The 16,945-nt window shown below is 39.9% G+C and overlaps 1 protein-coding gene and 1 non-coding gene across 3 annotated transcripts in view; both read left to right on the top strand.

Moving 5' to 3' along the window:
* Positions 1-216: 216 nt before the first annotated feature.
* TRNAA-GGC (transfer RNA alanine (anticodon GGC)) lies at positions 217-288 on the top strand. The gene has a single exon. It is a non-coding gene; the product is annotated as a tRNA-Ala (tRNA).
* Positions 289-6,157: 5,869 nt separating this feature from the next.
* The window catches only part of LOC149087689 (uncharacterized), a 31,460-nt gene continuing 20,672 nt past the window's right edge, over positions 6,158-16,945 (top strand). The window contains exon 1 of one of the 2 annotated variants that reach the window (XM_089231863.1): positions 6,158-6,479. The gene's annotated coding sequence lies outside the window, so the exon portion shown is untranslated. Of the gene's footprint in view, positions 6,480-10,705; positions 10,834-16,945 lie in introns of those variants that run through there. The other variant, XM_089231861.1, reaches the window with a different exon arrangement.

The following is a 16,945-nucleotide window of genomic DNA, read 5'->3' as shown; positions in this document are numbered from 1 at the left end:
CCTTACATAAAATTAGATTCAAGATATACGGAAGACTGGATGTTGTGAAGATATTTATTATTTGAGATGTTAATTTTTTTTTTTAAGGAAGAAAAACACTCATCTCTGCCTCTACCGGGAGTCGAACCCGGGTCCCTCGATTGCCGGACGAGTGCTCTGACCACTAAGCTACAGAGGAGACAGAGATTTTCCTTCGCTAGAGCGTATATCTCTATCTCCTCTGTAGCTTAGTGGTCAGAGCACTCGTCCGGCAATCGAGAGGCCCGGGTTCGACTCCCGGTAGAGGCAGAGAGTTTTTTTCCTTCCTTAAAAAATTAACATCTCAAATAATAAATATCTTCACAACATCCAGTCTTCTGTATATTTTGTATTAACAAGTGGAGAGCGACATTCATGTCATAAAATTAGATTGGTAAAATGATATGACCAATTAACGATTGCGCTTTTATTTACTCTGCTCGCGCGACAATATTACCATAGTATATAATTTAATAGTAATATAACATAATGATCATAATAATAATGATATATAATACCGCAACGCAAAAAAACCTTTCCGATTACTTTATTAGTAAATACACCTGTAGGCCGAACTTCGTTCGGCGCGGGGCAGATGCGCGAGGTTGTCGCCAAATTGGCGGATTCTGCTAAACGCGGGTGTACATTAGCACGCGGAACTTGCGTTAACCTTAACGACGTTGTCGTAAATGTAGTATTTAGCAATAGAATTTATAGAAATTAGCATTTAATAATAGAATCTAAAATTTAGCATTTAGCGATAGAATGTAGCATTAAGTGATAGAATGTAGAGTATTTAGCACTATAATTCATAATTCAGCATTTACGGATATAGAGTGTAGCATTTAAGGACAGAATGTAGCATTTAGCAATAGAGTTTGGCAATGCAGTATTTAGCAATAGAATGCAGTATTTTTTTTTTTAGAAAGAAGGAGAAGAAAAAGACAAAAAACAATATATATAAATATATAAAAATAGTATTCTACTCAAGGGATCGCTTGATCCGTCCACAGTATACAAACATAAATTTTTCTGTGGTGGCAAACACTTTCGTATACTAAAAAGTACTAAACAAAGTACAAGTGTACAGATAGACAAATATTTCAGAGGCCTAGGTGTGACAACACTGTATACTGGGGGCCGAGAAGTACCCTCCTATTGTTGCAAAATATTAATTAGCAATAGAATGCAGTATTTATAGCAATAGAATACAGTATCTAGCAATAGAATGCAGTATTTTTTTTATTGTAAACAAATACACACACACCATAGCAATATAATGTAGAATTTAGCATTTAGCAATATAATGTAGAATTTAGCAATAGAGTTTAGCATTTAGCAATATAATGTAGAATTTAGCAATAGAGTTTAGCATTTAGCAATATAATTTAGAATTTAGCATTCAGCAATATAATTTAGAATTTAGCATTTAGCATTTAGCAATAGAATTTAGCATTTAGCAATAGAATTTAGCATTTAGCATTTAGCAATAAAATTTAGCATTCAGCATTTAGCAATAGAATTTAGAATTTAGCATTTAGCAATAGAATTTAGAATTTAGCATTTATCAATAGAAATTATCATTTATCCATATACTGTGTAGCATTTAACGACAGGATTTAGTATTTAGCACTAGAAAATCGGTTGAGTGGTGGTTGAAGTTTTTTACTTCCACTACTTTTTACTTCTTGTGTCGAAGCTTCTTTATCTGCAACCCCCCCCCCCCTCCATCAAACATGCAGGACAACAGAGGAGGCGTGGTTGGAGGTGCCCATCAGAGTGACAGGTTGGTCACACCCATATAATGCCCAGATCGCCCGAAGTCGGCCGAGTAGGTTAATGCCCATAACCGCCTCAAGTCGGCCCAGCTAGGGGGTATGGGTATGTTTTGGTGGGCTTTTGTCACCAACGGGGAAGAAGATGAAAGCTCTTGTCAGAGGCGGGAACGGGAAAGACAACTGCAACGCCCTATCAATGGGATTTTAAAAGCTGATGTACTAGAATGTTCCTTGAGAATGGACTAAGGGTACTCGATGCATTTTACAAAGAGATAATACTGTGAGGAAAGGGGTGTTTTCAGTAGATAAATTTATCTCCCGAAAATCCATTGAAATGAAGGGGTGAACGTTAATGCAAAGGGTGGCATGAATAGAAACTCATGGAGAAAGGGTGGGGAGAGGGAAAGTGGCCGAAATTTGGACGAGTCCACTTCGAACACAAAAAACTTGGTATTTTCACGACCCTCCCAGGTTTTCTATCTGGGCATTAAAGAGATTCTCTAGAAGAAGAGAGAGAGGAAGAAGAGAGAGGGATTCTCTATTCTTTGTTAAACACTCAACTTCAATATCCTGAGCTACACGCATTTTTAGGCGTGCGACACCTTCGTTTCGGTGCCTCCAAATGGCAATGCCACTGCATCAGCGTGGCTGTCGCAAAAGCATCATGTGCCCCCGTGCCAAATGATTTTTCCTGAACCCCTTTTAATGGCAAATTCTCGAAAATTTCAAGTTGTTCTTTTTGAGAGGGGTCATCTTTGGAGGCCCCGGGCTGTGCCCGTGTAGGTCCATGAATGAAAGCATTGCGACTGTGGCCCTTGATTTTTTTTCCTGCCCTCCTGCACGAACAGTGTCCAAGTAGCTCTAAGTTCGATTTCAACCAGCTCTCATTTTCTTTTTTTTTTTTTTTGGAAGGTCAACCTCATCTCTGAAGACTCCGGGCAGTGCCTGGGTTGGCGCATCCGTTAAGACGGAACTCCCTTGCTTTTCTTCTTCCACCCTCCTCAAATATAGTGTGTTAATGCATACCCTGTCCAAGTAGCTGTAGGTTCGAGCAGCGCTGTCTCAAGGGCATTATGGACCCCCGGGCAAAGTGATTTTTCTGAGGTTCCAACTGGGTTAAAAAAACTCTTCCTACCAATTTACATGATTAATCTCGAAAATTTCAATCAGATTGATACTGGCTTCAGACGATTACTACAGAAAGATTTTGTGCCAGAAGTGTGTGCACGCTTGCATAACAATCTGAGGGCATATTGAGTGATGTGCATGGATTTTTAATGCTGTCATCTACAGTCAAATCTCGATAAGTCGAATGTGCTGTGGCCGACAAAAAACTTCGAGTTATCGTTAGTTCGACTTATCGGAATTTCCGAATTCAGAAAAAGCAAGAGGAAGAATTTAGCTCTAATTCTAAAACTAGAGCTAAAAATTGCTAAATGCAAAAATTCAGTTGCTGAATGCTAAATGCTGAATTCTTTTCTATTGCTAAATGCTAAATTCAGTTGCTGAATGCTAAATTCTATTGCTAAATGGTAGAGAAATGCTAAATTATATTCTATAGCGAAATTCTAAATTCTTGCTAAATTCTAAATTCTTGCTAAATTCTAAATTCTTGCTAAATTCTAAATTCTTGCTAAATTCTAAATTCTTGCTAAATTCTAAATTCTTGCTAAATTCTAAATTCTTGCTAAATTCTAAATTCTTGCTAAATTCTAAATTCTTGCTAAATTATATTCTATTGCGAAATGCTAAATTATATTCTATTGCGAAATGCTAAATTCTATTCTATTGCGAAATGCTAAATTCTATTCCATTGCGAAATGCTAAATTCTATTCTATTGCGAAATGCTAAATTCTATTCTATTGCGAAATGCTAAACTATATTCTATTGCGAAATGCTAAACTATATTCTATTGCGAAATGCTAAATTATATTCTATTGCGAAATGCTAAATTATATTCTATTGCGAAATGCTAAATTATATTGCTAATTCTACTGCTAAATGCTATTTTTCAAGTTTCTCTCATTCCGGAAAATTCGACTTAAAAGAAGAAAACTTCGAGTTAAGGGAAATTTTTAACACCGAAGTACGGAAAAAATTCTAGGACTGAGTGAAAACTTCGACTTTAACAGATATTCGAGTTACCGGAGTTGGACAAATCGCGAATTGATTATTTTCCAAACTACGGGTGAAGTGCTGTGATTGAATGATTGCACCCTTGGAGGGGGGGGGATGCTCTCTGTGGCGAGTCTTCTTTAACGGTGAGGTCGGCTCGCATTCATGCCTCGAAATTGGGAGCCACAGGAAACCAAATTCAGCCTACCTGTGTGTCGTTGGTGGGGCGGCTAGTGATGGTAGTGTTGGATTTGATTGAGTTCTACACATATCTGACAAAGAAGAAGTCGACACAAAATATTTGGTTGGCGTTAAAATATTTTTTGGCGTTACCTCATTTGTATTTTTAAACATGATTTATGTATATTAAACATGAGCATTTTTTTTTCTTTTTTTTTATGGTGGCCATCTTTAATTTCTACATTGGTGAAAATGTCTGGCGAAAAAAATGTTCTAGGTCACTAAGAACAGAGCCTTGAGGCTAGTACAAATTAGAGCGCGAATCATGCAGTGAAAGTCACGGCCCCCAAAATGGGGGATGGGGGAAAGTGCTCAAGGGCGTAGCGGGGGGGGGGACTTGGGGATCTGCCCCCCCCCCCCGAAATATGAGAAAATGACCGATAACAGGGAAAAAGATGGCCAAATCTATTGAACTATCACTTTGGTCCCCCGAACGAAATTTCTGGCTATGCCCCTGGGGGTACTGACAGGGCTCTAGCCCTCTAGCCTGGGACATTTCTCTTCATTTTTTGTTTTTAACGCTATAAATTAAATACAGAATGGGGCCAGTGAAAAGTCTGACTGGGGGGCGCAAAATATCACAGCCTATGGGCCCACCTCCAGGATGTGGGGGCCATGATGAAAGCAATCGCAATCGGTTGTTCAGTAATTTGTACGGTGTTGTGAACGATTCTTCAGCTGTTTGAACTGGACCCACCTGGAATGGGTTTTTTTCAATGAACACAAGGGAAAGAAAGAGTAAAGGGACACAAAGTAAGTTTTAAGCACCCACGAACGATTAGAACCTCCAGAACAACCGTGGCCCCAGTGATGGTAACCCCGTCAAGCAAAATTTCCCACAAAAATTTCCCTTTTGACTAAATTTTTCCCACACATTCCGAAATTTTTGCTGCCATCTATCGGTGGAAATATGTAGTCAATTATTTTACACTAGAAAAGCATTGTTTGGCATTTATATATTTTTTTTCAACTGAAATTCTTTTGTTTGACCAAATTTCAAAATTTCCCTCAAACGCCAAGAAATTTCCCATATGGACCAATTTTGGCCAATTTTTCCCACGAACATGGGAAATTTCCCACGAGTTACCATCACTGCGTGGCCCCCGCTCTGTCGAACGCATGGCCCCCACATGGGGGGGGGCTGACAGAGCTCCAGCCCTGGGGCCCGGGAGTCAGGGGGGCCCGTGGAAAGATCTTTCGATTTTTTTCCCTTTGATATATATATATATGCCCCATAGGAAAATAGACAGGACTCTTTAATATCAATCACATCAATTTGTACTCGTATGGACGGATATCTTGAACTACGTACCTTAGATCTCATTGAAATTTTTTTTAACTATACACATGTACAAGTAAACAAAAAAAACGAAAAGAAAACCCCGGAAACGAAGAAAAGAACATTGTACAAGGCCCCCCCCCCCGGCTCTCATGGCAGTCGTTCTCCTAGGAAGGAAGAAAAGTGTCCTCAGGGCTATAGCCACTAGAATAAGGGAGGCCACTAGAATAATCCTTATCTAGTCGTCGAGCGTGTGTAGGGACCTACAGGGCTACCGCGCGACCCCTGCTGTTCCAGTTCGTAGAAGGCCATAATGTCTCGATAGAATGGAAATTGGAGTAAACAGACGTCGTATTCCACAGTGAAATTGCCTCTGGGTGCCGATAAAGCACATGAACCCCCCTCCCCCGCAACATCCTGGAACAGGGGCCCGTAGACTGCGCTCTTCAGCGGACCCCCTCTACAGTGAATTAATATTGTGGAAAAAACACAAAAAATGAGAAGAATGGTCCAGGCCCCACTCTCGTGGGTGGGTTACGATACTGAGACAGCTTTGCTGCAAGCTTTTGTATACAGTGGATCCCGCATTATTTTTTCCTTCTTGGGTCCTGCGACTCTCTGGTGCCAACTTTTATTACTGATACTCATCGAGATTTCTCGTTTAAAGCGTTTTCCCGCAAAAAGTAGTGTACGAAATAGCTGTAATGACGTGTGTACTGAATCACGTGATTTCGCTCACGGCCCCTCTAGTAACCCCCTCCCTCTCCCAGTCCGAACAAATCAAGGGGTTTTTTTCCTTGCTTCTGAAAAAAAAAGGCTACATTCCGCATCGGCCTTTTTTATTCGCTGTACTGTCTTGAGGACACATCTCCCCTCAAAACTTCTATTCACGGACGATATTGTTGAACAGAAAAATATTAACGGTTCGCGTCTGCAAAAATACAGTTGTTCGAAATCTTTTAGTAAAATAGTTGAACGAGTTTGCGTACATAAAGGATTAATTTTTTTCCCACGTGGATGAATCCTACGGTTCTAGCCCAAAAGAACGGTAAGCAAAACTAAAAATTTTAATTTTTGTTAACTTTTTATTTTGAGCATTAAGAGTTAACTGTAATGAATCTATGTTAGAAGAGTTTGGCCCTGCATCGAGGCCAGTTGCGATGTTTGTTGAATTGTGTTTCATAAAGTTTAAAAACGATTATTTTTAATAGGGCATATCTACAAATTACAGAGTAACCTCGTTCATATGTCACTCAGTTATACAACTTTCATGTTTATACGACGTTTAACTTGGGGAAGCAATTGGTAACAATACATTTTAATGTTAAAATATTTCATTCATTTATTTAACATAAAACCTTAATTATTCGACGTTTTCACTTCGACTAAAACTCGGAAACTTTTGAAAAAAGAAAAACGTAATTTATATCCATCAAATGCGCACAAAATTTTTGTATGCAGTGAAAAAGCGTTGCTGCAACAGTTCTAGCATATTGTCACCGCAAAAGACATAAATTTTAGGGTGATTGCTGACGTATACGAAAATTGCCAGTGAGATGGCTGATGATCATTTAGAGTGGACTTAGATGATTTGTTTATTGCCTCTTTCTGAGAATACGCAGATGTGGAGAGTCCCGAAGAAATGGGTTTCAATTGTTTTGACGGCCATATGACCTTTCAGAATTTTTTCTCTCCCTATGTTTTCAACGTTATCCAGAGAGGGTGAGAAAGTCTACTGTAAGCATTTGGGGGGTACAGGTCTGCCGAAAATAGGTACACATGCACAGCAAGTTCTTTCGATCATTTCCTGTAGAACTTTCTTTCGATGTGGTGCTTTGCTTGCTGACAGGGCCGTCTTAAGAGCATCATGGGCCTCCGGGCCAATCGATTTTTCAGAGGCCCAACCTAGAGAATTCTCGAAAATTTCAATTACTTCCCATTTTACTGAGGCCCCCCCCCCTCTTCTCTTGAGGCCCCCGGGCCGTGCTCGGGTGGGTCCATGCGTTCAGACGGCACTGCTTGCTAACTGTGTCAAATTCGTCGTTCGTAATGTCGGAAAAACAAAAAAACGCTCTCTCTAAAAAAAACTGGAAATTTTGGAAGAATTCAACAAGAATTTTAAATTGATAACGAAAGTTCATCTTGCAAACAGGCCCGTCATTTAGGGGCTTTAGGGTCATTAGGGCCCTGGCTTTTGAAAATACACTAAAAATGGTATATATATACATACATTGAGTACCCTTGTTTTCCCCCTGGAAGAATTTTGCCCCCCCCCCCCCCGGAAAAAGTTGCAAACCAGTTGAATATGTTCGTTTCGACTTTTTGAAACGATTATAAAGTAGAGAAACAACCAAAGAGCAAGCTCCTGATTGAAAATCATCTACCGCCAAAAAGTCCAAGATGGGGAAATTTTCGAAGTCGAGAAGACTTTGTTGCAATTTTGTACTCAATGTCGTGTCCCAAAGGTGATGTTGTGCTAAATTTTATTTCTTTAAATGATTTGAAATGTGATTTAATTTCCTCTGAAGTATGAAATATTTTTTTAGAACAGAATTGGAATGCAATTAAACACATAAAATTTTATAACATTTTATATGTATGAGGGGGGGGGGGCAATTTTTTGGAAAGGCTGTTATATTCACTTCGACTTATACATAAAACGTTTTATAAAACGTTTTGACTCGGCCTCTTGAACGTCGTATAAACGACTGTAACAGAATTGTAAAGTTGCTCAGTTGAATAGATGAAGTGAACATAAATATTTGAATTATTTCAGTTCACACACACAATTTTTCAGGCCGGTGCTTCAACCAAGGCCAATGAAAATAGTTTTCAGTATTATTACTCTAACTTTTTAATTCACTAAATTTATTTATTCTTTTTGCACGCCTGTAGTGAATCGCCTGGCATAACGGAATCGCTTCGTTTTATCAAAAAAATCATTGCATGGAATAACTTCCCGTTAGAGCAGGGCGTCTCAAACTTTTTCCACCTGAGGCGCCCTTTTCCCCTATTCAATGCTTATCCACGAGCTCCACCGGCTCTCCAGACCTGTTTAACAAAGAATATTTTCGAAAACCTCACACCATGACAAAGGTTGGAGGCGCACAGTTTGAGAACCCGTGCATTATAGGAATAATCTTTGATGTTCTAAATTGACGTTAAACGTTTGGATAGGATTTTTTTTTTGTGTAAAACACGTTTCAAACTGGTTCGTCATGAGTAGAGATTCTACAGTATTTTCATTTGGTATAGTATGAGTATACTTGCTTGCTTGGTGAACAACGAAACTATAGAGATGCGGTGGATATCTTATCTGAGAGAAACTAAGGATAAATTTGATACTGTGCATATATATCTATATATAATTGATTTTCTGTCTGTGTGTATGTTCTATATACAAATCCACAATTTTAAATCGATCGTCGCCAAAATTTGGATATATATACCAAACAGGGCCCGGATTGAACGATAGGCTACTTCAAAAGTTCGTCAGAGAAGGGCAGATACCCGAAATGGACGAAAAATCGTCGGCAACAATGGTTTCTGGGCCTCAATAATCACTTTCGAAATGTTTACTTTGATTACCGTGGTTCCCTAGTAATGCGTTGTACACGTGCCTTTACAATGGCTTGTCACTTCTTTAATCCTGCCAGTATTATATATTTAATCCTTTGTAATGGTTTGTCACTTTTCCAATCCTCCCAATAAATGAAGAAAACACGGGCAGCGCCGGGTATTGTAGCTGTTATTGCTAATATTATGCATGATAAAATTGCAGTGAAATCTCGATATAACGATATTCTGTGGACGAAGAAAAATACCATAATAGAGGTATTATCGTTAATCGAGAGACTTTGACATTGAACACTAGCCATCAGGGCCGCAACTAAATGCTTGATCAGCTGAGGTAAGCACATATTTTGACATTCCCCCCCCCCCCATCTAATTTTGAAGAAGAGGCTATGAAAGGTGAATTTTGCGCACTCTGCTAGTCCTGGGCAAGATACCTGCTTGTCCCCCCCCCCCCCCAGTTGCGGCCCTGCCGACCATGGATCGCGATCACCATTGGCGTATACAAAGAAGGTTTAGGGTTCTAACCCCCCCCCCCCAGAGCCGAGATTATAGGGAAAATTAATATAAAATTATTGCAGGAAAAAAGAACGTAACTCCCCACCCTCGTGAAAATGGCAATACGCCTATGGCAATCACAAGTTTCTATGAGAAAACCATATCGCCTAACCAATTCGTTCTTTTAACTGGCCCATAGGGGAGCTCTATTATATTGCGTAAAATTATATACAAATCACATGATCATATCTCGAAATGTGATAATATTTATCACACACACACACACACAATTATATTTTATTCTTTAGTTTAAATAGACAGTGAAACCTTGATATAACAATATTCTACGGACCAAAAAAAAAATATTGTGGTAGAGAGATTAAAGAGGTAACATTATCCTCACATGTGATCAAATGTATGCTATTGTCATTTTTTTTCTATATCGGCATTGTTAATATTATCGGAAAATACGCTTTTATGTATTTATTCGTTACAAAAAATTGTAATTGATTCGTTTATTTATAAAATTCACTTAGATGTGTATTGTCCCTGTACAGAAGCTTACCGCATAGTGCTTTTGTGTGTCGTACACATAGTGCCATAGTGCAGCAATACAAATAACGTTAGCTTTCGGTGATCATTTAGTGCAAAATATTGTGGTAGCGATTTAAAAATTCTCCTAAGAATATCGGGTTATAGAGGCGTTTTTCATAGTAGATGATGTCTTTGTACTGAGAGTTTAACATTAAGCCAGGCAATTCCAAACAAGATTTGAAAAAAAATATCATTGTAGATGTATTTATTATCGATTATCGTTGTAGCGATGTTTTGCTGCATATACAAATACCGTATCGTATGCAGGATTTCTCATGGGGGGGGGGGGAGAAGGGCATTCAACATTTTTTTCTTCCCGAAAGGGGTTTCTTTTTTTTTTACTGAAAAAATACACCATAATCATTTCCCAAGGTTTGCACAAAATTTTTCGCAGGGGGGGGGGGGTAGGGGGCCCGCGAAAAATCCTGGCCTGGGGGCCCGGCACTAGCATGTGGGGGCCATGGTCGAACGATTAGAACCACTGCGGGGGGTCGTGCGTTGCAAGTTCAGTGCGCCAATGCACACGCGTCTTTAGCAGAATCCGCCAATTTGGCGACAACCTCGCCAATATGATCCTTTGTGAGTTTGTCTCTCTTTGTCGTTCAGTCGTTCACTTCACTTCATTCCTTTCAAAGACGCTTGAAAAGGCAGTTTTCTTCCAGCCAAAGGAACCAAATTGTTGCTTAGTGGAAGGTTTGTCAAAGAAAAATTGAAAATCAACTTTAAAATTTCTCTTGGTGAGTGCGTTTTTGACTATTCTTTGGTTGTTTTTGTTAGTTTGAGAACGGCAGCAGGGCCGTCGTAAGAGCATCATGGGCCCGGCCCCCGAGCCAAGTGATCTTTCGGAGACCCCCACCTTTGTAATTCTAGAAAATTTCAACCGGATCACATTTTTGTGGGCCCCCTCTTCTCTTGAGGCTGGGTGTCTCGCGGTTTCTCCAGTTTCTCTTGAGGCCCCCGGGTGGGCCCATGCGTTAAGACGGCACTGAACGGCAGTCGTAACCGTAGATGGGAAATGTGAGTATGAATGAGCGTGTGTAGGGCCATCAGTTGACGTGCACAGGCAGGGCCGGTTCTCGAACAGCTTTTCGAGGTCATCTAAAATACATTTACCCGATTCCCCGGTATCCTCAAGCACCTCGGCGCTCGCCAGATTCATACAAGCACCAGAAAACCGACTATCAAACTATGTACTACTATATTAGATAATAGAAAAAAGACATTGATAATAAATTCTGGCAGTAACACCCACCGCCCAGCGAGAAAATTTGTAAGCGTGGCACCGGGTACTTGAAGGTTTATCACTGATCTGCAACCATGGGTCCCGCAACGGGTCAAGCTGACAGAGCTCCAGCTCAGAATGAATTCTTGTTTTTTTTTCTTTACCGTTTAAAGTTAAACCATATATGCTCTACCCATGTCCGACGAGCCATATGTGACTCGAACAGCTTTTTCGAGTCATATGATGTGCCAGTGACCGGGAACCTAATTTTTGTTCAGAAAAGTAACCAATGACACATTTAATGACTGATGACTGAACTGACCATTTGTAGATTGCTTCACCCCGGCCCATGCTTCATTACTCAAGTGAACCGCGGCACACTTTCAGATCACCCGAGTGACCTACGGTACATTTCCACAGAGCCGCAACTAGATATTTTGTTAGCCGGAGCAAGCACGCAATTTGGCGCTCCGTTGTAACGTTGAAGAAGAGGTTAAAAGGTGAAATTTGCACCCCCTCCGATCCTGGGCAACATACCCCGCCTGTTCTCCTCTAGTTGCAGCCTTGTATTTCCAGATCACTCAAGTGGCCCACAGCACACTGACAGATTACTCTAGTGACCAGGGCCATATATTCACAGTTCATTCGAGTGACTCGCGGCACAGCTCCAGTGCACTTAAGCGGCCCGCGACACATTTTCAAACTAATGAACCCATTATAACCAAAATAATGTTTTACGTGGTCGAAAGAGGCGGTTCTGAGCTATGAAAAAAACCACAAAAACATTAATATATTTAGATTTATTTTGGACTGAAACCGTTTCTTCCCCCGACCCTTCAAATGGTTTCTTCATTCGGGCGACCTGTGCAGTAAGTATGCCCGTATGCAGGTATAAGTGAGCGTGTGCAGGAGGTGCCACCTGCGCTGTTATTTTGGTTATAACGACTTTGAACTAATTTATTAACTTTAGAGACGGATTGCCTTAGTAGAAGGGTGGATAGAGCCTGGGCGGTGCACGGAAGGAAATGAAAATGAATAATTTCTTTTAATGACGTAATTTTCACGGTATTTTTTACCCCCCAATTTTATATCAAAGGAATAGAATAAAATTTTAGAAATATTTCGATTATTGTTCAAATTCCCAAATTTTTGCTAAAATCAGAAGCGACTGATTTTAGCCTTTTCAGTCTATTTTTAATATTTCCCCCCTCCCGAAATTATGCGCCGAAATACATTTAAACTATATTCAAATGATGGAATGGGGAATGTGATAAATTAATTGCATATAGTTATTCATAGATGGGGTTCTTGGAGAAATTTCACGAGCGCCGTGACCAAAAGTGAAAAAAAACCAATTAAATCACTTAAATCAATCACTTAAAAATTACCTTAATAAATCACTTAAAATCAATTAAATAGTTTTTGGATAGCTACATACATTATTCACAATGTTTGGTCGTGACCTTTTATTATTGGTACATACGAACCGTGAAATACGAAAGAGAACCCCCGATTTATTTCACAAACTTCAATTTACCGGGACATGGTTGAAAAAAGGTTGAGAACCGGCACCACATAGTGTATGTGTGTGGAAATATATAGTAAAATTTAAGCTGATCTTGTTTCCTCGAGAGAAACATGGGAAATTGGGTTTCCAAATACAGGACGTCACTGATTATCGCCGAAAATGATTCCAAAACTGAAAAAGTTGCTAAATATTGCTGAAATCGCGGGAAAAGTCACAGTGGCGGGAAATGAAGAATTGCTGTGAATGAAGCAAGTTGCAGTAGATTAAAATGTATTTCCCGAAATAAAACGCTCACAACATTCTTATAGTTGTAATTATAAAATTTGTAAGTTGAAAAACAATTTCCATCTCTATCTGAATAAACAATGAAATTCCAAGTAGTTTTCGTGCGAAAAACGGGGAAATTTTTTGTGAAGAAATCAGGAAAACCTGGAAGGAGTCGCTCAAGTTTTAAGTAGGCGGATTTCTAGCCATTTTTGAAATCCCTCCCCCCCTCGTAGTCAACAAAAGTAAGCAAAATTCTGACATTTCCTCCCCCCCCCCCCCCGGCAGAATTTCGTCAGCGTCTGCCCCCCCCCTACGCCTATTGGGATTCATTAAAAAATTCAAATTTCGGAAGAAAATACCTTTATATGTTATTATAGTCAATTTCTGTTAATTTCAATGCTATTCGAAGGCTAAGAACTCAAAACTTCCTTTTAAGAAATTCATTACGACCCTCCTTCTAAGCCATAAATGCTAAACCAATGGCCCACGGACCAAATATGGCCCGCAATCTCAAACCTGATTTTGTAAAAATGAACTAAGTGGCACATTTATAAAACGCTTAAGTGAGCTGTGGCACAATTCCAGAATACTTAAGTGGCTCTCAGCACATTTTCAGATCGCTCAAGTAGGCCCGTGGCTCATTTACTGATCACTGGAGTGATCCGCTGCACAGTTCCAGAACCCCGTGTGGTCTGTGGCACATTTAGAGATCCCTTGGGTGACATGTGGCACAGTTTCAGAGCACTTAAGTGGCCCGTGACACATTTCTAGAACACTTTGAGCAGCCCGGACACATTCCCAGATCACTTGAACGATCCGCGGAACATTTAGAAATCACTATTCTACAATAAGAATGAAAGAATGCTTCAACTGTTCTCTGCTAACAATAAACGCACAACTGTCAGATCAACAATAGCAAGATAAGAAGATTTCACCAAAGCTGTTTAAAGAGTTATAACTCTGTAATCGGCTTTGGATTTCACTAATACATGGCTTACTCATAAGTAAATGCAATACAGTATCTACTTAGGAAGGGGAGGGAAAAGGCTGTTATTTGCAATGCGTTCGAAGCTACTGAAGCTGTTTATCTGCTACAGGGGGTACACGCTTATCTGACCTTCCCCCCCCCCTCTCTCTCTCTCTCTGAATATACGTGTAATCACGGATACCGAATGTACAAGACTTTGGGGTGATTCAAGTATTACGTGAGCATCGATGGGGGAAGGAGGAGTTTCCGATTTGATGACGGGAGGGGGGGGGGTTGGTTTGGATGATGCTTACGTCATCAACCACCATTTATGAGAATATGAAATATGCGGCAAAAACGAGAAAATCTTTCGCTAGTTTGTGGGCACCTGAACTAACATTTCTCCCTAATAATAAATCCCTTACAGAGCCACTTTAGCGATCTCTAAATGTTTCACGGATCCTTCAAGTGTTCAGGAAATGTGTCCGGGCCACTTAAGTGCTCTGAAACTGTGCAAGGCATCACTCAAGTAATACGTAGTTATGCCACGGATCACTTAAGTAATCAGGGAATGCTTGTCCGCAGGTAACTTAAGTTATCTTTGAATGCACGAGCCTACTTCAGTGACCTGAAAATGTGCCACGGGCCACTTAAATGCTCTGGAATTGTGACACGGGTCATTTAAGTGATCTGCAAATATGCCACTTAATTCATTTTTACAAAACTGGGTCTGGGGGGGGGGGCAAGCCACATCAGATAACCTTCAGGGCCACATTTGAACCGCGGGTCAAGGGTTTACCATATATGGCTTAAAGCGTAGGTCGCAATGAATTTCTTAAAAAGAAATTTCGAGCTCTTACCCTTCAAATAGCATTGAAATTAATTAACAGAAATCGATTATAATAACATAAAAATGTATTTTCTTTCGAAAATTTGTAATTTTTTAAAATATTTTTTACATTAAAAAAATATTCGTTGGGGGGGGGGGGGCGTACGAGCCCCCTACTCCCCCCCCCCCCCCCCCCGCGTACGTTTCTGATCCCACCAGTATGCGTTAGGAGTAGAAGGTGGGAAGGCGCAGTGCTGACGAAATTTTGCTGACAAGGGAGGGGGGATCAGTTTTTCCCCCGCTAAAAATGGCGTATTTTTTTTGGGATAATTATGTCAACGTTTGCTGTTGCAACCCACCAAACCGCAGTGAACAGTTAGGCTGCCGGCACACTACGGTTCGGCTGGCGCGGTTGATCTTATCAGCAACCGTGAAATTTTGCGTGAAAAACACACTGCTGTTAGCAACCGGGTTTTTTTATTTTTTTATGTCACGTGACATCTCGGGATTGGCTAAATTTTTTTCGCCAAGCTGAAGTTGGCTCCAGTTAGCATGCGAATTCGTGCTCATAAGCTGCATTGCAGTAAAACCCCGTCTTAAAGGATACTCCCTCTTTTACGGACAAATAATAATTTACAGATGTATAATATAAAAACGTATGAATTTCAAACCTCTTTGTAACGGTCACCCATTTTACATGTATTTAATTATTTTGTCCTGTCCGTGTTCACAAAAAGGAGGGGGTTTTACTGTATATACTAATAAAAATATTCATGTAATGAAATTTAATTTTCTGTAACAATATTTGCCATTTGAAATTAATTCAGAGTTGAAGAAAGACAACCTACAAGTTGACCCATTTTTGGTGCTTTTACGATTCGTGACCAAATCGCACAAATTTTTTTATATATCATGACTGGAATCATCATAATTAATTTAAATAACATATATATTAAAAAACTATTTAAGTAACATATTTTTGAAGTTTTGGCTTGAAGAAAATTATTGGCCATGAATTTAGCACGTTTTTCTTTGTAATTAAAGTAAATTTCCAATTAATTAAATTTCTAATTAATGGAAATTAAGCATAATAATTGTAATTTTGGGAAACCCCATATGACCAAAAGAAAGTCAAGGAAAAAATGATTTTCTCCTGTTTAAAAAATATATATATTTCTTTTGATGGTCAGGAAAAAAAAATTCAGATAGGAAATCGGAATGAAATTTCTGAATTTCATGTTTTAAAAACTGTAAAAAATCAAATTTTTTTAAAAAAACATTTTGATACTCATTAGACCTTTTAGTTCCCAAAAATGTTCATTTGGTGTGATTCAAGTATTACGTCAGCATCGAGGGGGGGCGGGGGCGGGATTTCGGATTTGCGGACATTTGATGACAAAGGGGCGAGGGGGGTTTGAAGGTCACTGTGATGTCCATGGAATCCTACCCCTTGAACTTATGTGGACTGCCCCGGCGGGTGCAGACAAAACATCTGCCGGTTGTAAACACCTGCTCCTGTAGAGTAGTACGCCGTCGTCTAACGAGAGAAGAACTTGGAGAGAGAGAGACGAACCGAGATAGTGAATGGATGTGCGACCAACGTGGTCGACACTAAAGTATTTTAACTAAAATGTAGAATGTACATATATTGTTATTTAAAATTAAAAATCATTTAATCAAGAATAACGATTTGTTATCTCATTGGCAAAAATGAGTTCACCACTACGCTACAGCTAAAAATTTGGTGGCAGCGGTTTGGATGTGTTTCACGTCGTTCCGATGTTCCTCTTCGTAAAAGTTTTTGATTGTTGATGTCTCCAACAGGAGTTTCGAATTCGGCCATCCGTGCCGTAGGGAAAGATTCGGCCATCCGTGCCATCGAAAGATTCGGCCATCAGTGTCATTGAGAGATTTGGCCATCAGTGCCATTGAGAGATCCGGCCATCCGTGCCGTGGAGAGATTTGGCCATCCGTGCCATCGAAAGATTCGGCCACCCGTGCCGTCGAAAGATTTGGTCATCAGTGCCATTGAGAGA

The sequence above is a fragment of the Pholcus phalangioides genome, unplaced genomic scaffold (genome assembly GCF_987345545.1).
Source record: "Pholcus phalangioides strain wild (caught in Gottingen) unplaced genomic scaffold, Ppha-v1.0 ptg000004l_1, whole genome shotgun sequence".
Lineage (NCBI taxonomy): Eukaryota > Metazoa > Arthropoda > Arachnida > Araneae > Pholcidae > Pholcus > Pholcus phalangioides.
The sequence above is the reverse complement of the archived record's forward strand: the minus strand, read 5'-3'. Positions and strand labels throughout refer to the sequence as shown.